A 6,000-nucleotide genomic window follows, 5' to 3' on the forward strand; every position below is an offset into this window, starting at 1 on the left:
CCCCCCAGGCCAAAGTTTGCTAGTCGTCTGCTGACCCTGGCATTGTCAAATTGGGGCACATATATATCTATACTGCCTTATTGAGGTCATTATTACCTATGGGCCGTGACCAGACTCCATAAGCAGAGGTCACTGTGAATTTGTTGCCTGGCCGTAATGCCAATCTTGAAGTGTTTGCGAGGGCTATTCGTACTCTACCTTATAAGGGGGATAATGCCTGATGACGGTGCATTTTACTGGTGCCCAATGGATGGTATGGATAGGGTTATACCCACTGTGCCTCATGAGGAGGCCATCCTATCGACATTGCCATCAACCTCCCATCTAATGTCATTTTAAGAAGCATGTAAGGCTGGTTTGGTACCACTGCCGGGGCAAAGCCCTGTCTGGGCAGGGTCAATTTCTCTGCAATGCTCAAAACATTTTTCTCGCTGTTCCATCTCTGCCTTTTCCAGTTATTGGCCGGGTAGGACAAGTTGCAAAGTGGACTAAAATGTCCTGAATAAGCTGGGTAAGAAAAGAACCTCTTTAACCGGGGTCCTTATCTCAGTTACTCATAAATGTATCACAGAACACCAGCTTTCAGAGGGCCTCATACTTACTCATTTGGAACCGAGTTTACCTCTAATGTCTACTTTTTCAAACTTGTAAAATAAAATCTGCTCTGGCCTAAAATTTCATGAATCTCATCATATGGAGTTCAATGCCATGTTAAACCGCTTTTTCAAAATGCTGTGGCTTTACTGCTCTGATCCTCGAACACACACGTCTAAGGACTTCAGCGCTCCAAATTAAGGGGGTCCCGGATCTAGGATGTGGCTTCATGCTGTAATATGTGAAGAAGAATCAACAAGAAAGATTCCCGGGTGTGGTGTTCTCTTTAAGATCGAGCGCACTATGACGTCAGTGCACTCAGACAATAAATAGGGCTTCATGCTCGGCACGCATGGAGTGCACGAGCGGACCCTGATACTGTTAATAGTTGCCCTGCGTGGTCTATAACAATGAGACTTGGAGGGTGAATGCTGTGCCCCCACTCTGAACCTATAACAATGGCAACGAGTGTGGGCCCCAGCTGTTGAAGAGTGGTGCTCGTCGTGGACGATCCGGCGCACGAGCATACCTACCTACATTCCAGAATGAAAAACTGGAAGATCTACGTCGCTGGAATGCCCCGTCCACATGTTCGCTAGGCCATGCCCACACTTGCACAATATGTTTTACTTTGTACTATATGTGTTTTATAAACTCCCAGGATTGTAATAGGCAGCAAATGTGCAAAACATATTAAAGAATCCATCATAAATGTATAGGCAAACATGAGCGCATTTAGGGAGGGACAGCCACCAATCGTTTACCCCTGTCAGATGGGCTGGTAATAAGTGCTGAAGGGGGCCATTACTTGCTGGTAATTGTTATAATGTAGAATGTGTATGACTCTATTGAGAGAATGTTCTGCTTGTCTGGTTCTGGAACTTGCTCCAGGGCGAGACAAGCAGACTGAGATGATGCCTGTTGATGGAGGTTGCCTGCTGGGGACTTCCCTTCAATAAACTACATCAAAATCATTTCCATGCCTAATCATTATTATTTGATCATCCACGTACTACAAATGGCGACGAGGAACTGTCAGTAGGCTGTGTAAGTCCCCAGATACGTATCTACAGGGAACAGTTATGAATTGGATGTCGAAGCGCAAAACGAAGACAGCTGAGCCCACGCGAACTACATATTCAAAGAAACAGGCAAGGTTAGACAATGATATGCTATGCAACCATGGAGTTTTAATATTTACTGAAAGTGACCGCTTAGCGAAGGTGTGCATCATTTAAAACGGTGCGCGAGCCGGCAACCGAAGATAGCTGCACAGAGCACACGGTACGTCAGCATGTCAATACTGCGTGGAAAGTGATACTGGATGAGTTAGATTAAAGGACTCTAATAGGTGCACTGCGTGCCTCCATATTGAAACTGTATTGCCATAGTAACTGTAAATGCTACGGACGGTGCGTATTATTGAAACAACGCTTTGGAAAGGAAAGTAAAAAAAAAGAAAAGAAGAGCGTCGTGCTGGGGCAGCACGTGATTTGATAACGCTCACAACAATATTTCAAGGAAGAGGCGACGCGCTAGAACGGCACATAATTGGCTGATGCTTGCAACAATGTATATGATACGCTGTACAGTGAAAGTAAGGAGCATGTGTATGAACAAGAGTGAGGTTGCATTGTAGTATATGCTGACTGACTTAAAAGGAGAAATCGGAATAGGAAAGAAAGACATTGTTATAAGGCAGTAAAAAAATAAAAAAAGAAACACACAAGGACGCGATGAAAATGAGAATGATTTATTTGGTGAATGGACACTGCATTGAATCATTGCCTGCAACATACATCGCAGTATAGTTTAAGGATATTCTGCTGAACAAGTGCAAAGGTTTTCTTTTTGTGATAGCAGTGCCACATACAAAAGTCACAAACAGTGAGGATTGCTCCTCAACATAAATAAAGAAAACTGCTGAAAAGTTGTAAGTGCTCCCGCCACTGGATTACGTGCTGCACCCAAAGCCATAAAAGAAAGGCTTACAAACATAATTTCTTCTGGTGGTGTGTCATCACTGTGCAAATTCACCATGCAGAACATTGTGGCCCCGGTGAAGTTTTTGGCTCTACCTGGTAATCCTGTGTGTCCGTGGGAACTATGGCTGGACAACTTCCAAGTTTACCTAAGGGCAATTGGTGGAGCTAAGTACAATGATGACATGAAGGAAGCCACCTTGCTCAATTGTGTAGGAGCAGAAGCTCTGAGAATATTCAGGACTTTACCAGAACCCAATGATACTGAGGAAGGATCTGGTGATTCATCAGCTGGTGTAAGGAAATATGAGACTGCACTGTTAAAATTGAGCAAACATTTTGGCAATAAGACGAATATTGTGTTGGAACGGTACAGATTCCTTTCTAGAAAACAGTACAAGAATGAATCAGTGGATGACTACATTGCTGCCTTAAGGGGTCTCTTATCGATGTGTGAATTCACGGGTGTAGCAGATGAGTATTTGAGAGACCGACTGGTTTTACATGTAGCGGATAGTCGAATTCAACAGCGGCTATGGCAAGCAAAGAATCTGACTTTAGAGCAAGCCATTGAGATAGCAAGATCATTTGAACTGGGAGAAAAATGCATGAAGGAGCTTCAAAATAAATCTGAATCTGTTGACATAAAATCAGTACAAGACACAAGTGAAGGGAGCTCCAGTAAAGATGAAGAAGCATTGGTTGCCATTGTGAAGAGAATGGTAAAGTCTGATTTTGACATGAACTCCAGGCAAATTAGAGAGGGGCCCCAAGGACCACAAGGCAGGTGTTTTAAATGTGGATGGCTTAGGCATGTAAATGCAGAAAAGGATTGTCCGGCTCACTCAGTTGAATGTTATAGATGTGGACAAGTAGGCCATTTTGGGAACGTTTGTCGCAATTTTTTATTGTTTATTTTTTTATTGTTGCATTATTAGTTTACATAAAACCTTATACAACATTTCGCACACAATACAAATATACAATTCATTTTATAAGACAGCATGTACAAATATAAAATGAGAAAAATACAAAAATATCATACAAAAAGAGAGACAAATTTCATCAAAATCACAAACATTATCATAAAATCTTCATAAAACATCTCTCCCAGCCCTTAATTAATATTGTGGTTGTTTTCCTTTTCCTTTACCCCTTTCTTTCCATTCATGTTATTCCACAGTAGAGCCCTTAAATATTAAGTTCCTTTTTTCCAATTCCTCCATTATATTTTGGAGCAATAAATTTAATGCAAGAATTAAAGAAATATTTACACCCCACATACAGCGGATCCAAAACAAATGGATAGATATTTGAAGATCCCTGTTAAATCTATCTTTAAGATAGAGTGCTCGTTTAGACTCAAAATGGGAACAAGTTAAGACAAGGTGCTTAAGGGTTTCTAGCATGTCAGTTTCTCCACAGAAACAACATGTGAAGCTGATTTGATCATGATTAAGCACCTCTTCTTTATGTCCCCAGTGCTGAATCCTTTCTAAAGTCGGCATCTGATTGAGTCTAAAACGCATAAATATTAATCTCGCCCTATAACAAGGGAATCTTTGTAAATAAAGGGGAATGCATTCCCTTGCGTGCCCAAAGTTAGCATATTCCTTATAGGAGGAGTAGGACTCTACGCCATTTACTGTGTCCACCCAATCTGCTTTAAATAGGAGTCTCTTAACTAGTCCAGGTCGTTGTACCAGATCTTCTAAACAAAGACCTAGAGTATCTAATAGATAATTCATTTTGTCACTGAATCCTCGAATAGATTTTACTGACCCGGATTTAACGACCCTATTTAACAACTCATATAGGGTGTTTGCAGGTGGATCATTCATCTTTCTAAACACAGATAATTGTCTCCACAAGTATCTTGCTTTAAGTGAGTTAAGACATAACTCATGGTGGATAATGGTGTTGGGGACTGCCATAGATAGGCCCAATACTTCTTTCCACATTTTCCCCTGGACCACATTCAGGTATGAGCTCATGTCATGGTTACACATGTCCAAACCGTACAAAAGAACCGGCTCACATTTCGCAAGATAGAAACGTCTTATCGGTACGAGCGAGAATTTACATACCCTAACCTTCAAAAATTTAATTTGAATCTTTAATTTAGACGCTTTTTCTACTAGGCTCAGTTTCCACATCTTCAGGCTAGATTTATTGGTAAAAGTATAGCCTAGATATGTTATTGCCTGGACCTGTTCCACCAGATCATCACCCATCTTCCAAATATATGATTTGATAGTTCTTTTCTTAGTGACCACAATCGTTCGGGATTTGGATGCATTGGGGAAGAGATTGTTCACCATCGCATATTGAGAGAAGATATCCATCTTTCTACGAAGGCCACGTGGAGTGCGGTCAAAGAGAATAAAATCATCACCAAAGGCCATCCACTCAATAGCCAAACTCCCCAACCTAACCGTCGCAATGGAAGGACCCTGCCACATGTCCTCCACATCGCTAACGTATAGGTTGAAGAGCGTGGGTGCAAGTGAACAGCCCTGCTTGACCCCAACCTTAGTGTCAATGGCATCGGATAGAGAGCCTTCCTGGGTCAAGCAAACCCTGACCGAGGTATTCCTATGCAACAGAGCCAAGAGTTTGACAATCTTTCGCGGAAAGTTAATTGCTAACATTTTAGTCCACAATCTTGCTCTGATAACCCTGTCAAAGGCACTAGAAAGGTCTACCGATGCCATAAAGACTTCACCCATGTTGGATTGATGAACTGTATCTCTTATATAGGCCAAAATATTCCCATTTAAGTCGGTTCCCAAACCCTCTCTAAAGCCAACCTGGAATTTACTAAAGCAAGCATTCCTCCTAATCACTTTATTTAGATCCCTTAAAAGTAAAATACCGAAGACCTTACTAGCTGCATCTAAAAGTGCTATGGGTCTATAGTTCTGGGGATTGAGGACATCACCTTTTTAAAATATTGGTACAATAATACTTTGAGCCCAAGATTTAGGGATGATATGATTTTTAAAAATATCATCAAATAATGGTTTGAGCAACTGCCCACATTTTAGGGGCCACCTTTATGACGAATGGAGGGATGCCATCGGGGCCCGGCGCTCTAAATGGTTTAAGTTTATTGATAGCCCACATGATATCCTCAATATCCCACAAGCAATCACCCACCACTGGAGGACCTAAATCCAAATCCTGTTCCCTAGAGAAGGCTGAAGGCAATGCAAACTTTTCCTTGTAATAAGAGCACCACGCCTCTGCTTGGATAGTGCAATCAAGTCTATCTTTTGCCGGCGTGAGTGTATTGTTAACAGTAGCCCAAAATGTAACATCTCTGCCCTTGCAGAGATTATACATCATCAATTGGTGGGCTTCAAGATATTGATCCATTCTCGGGGACTTAATCAAATTTTTATGTTTCAGGATAATTTATTTC

Source organism: Ambystoma mexicanum, chromosome 3q (assembly GCF_040938575.1).
Source record: "Ambystoma mexicanum isolate Mex_15411 chromosome 3q, UKY_AmexF1_1, whole genome shotgun sequence".
NCBI classification, from domain to species: Eukaryota; Metazoa; Chordata; class Amphibia; order Caudata; family Ambystomatidae; genus Ambystoma; species Ambystoma mexicanum.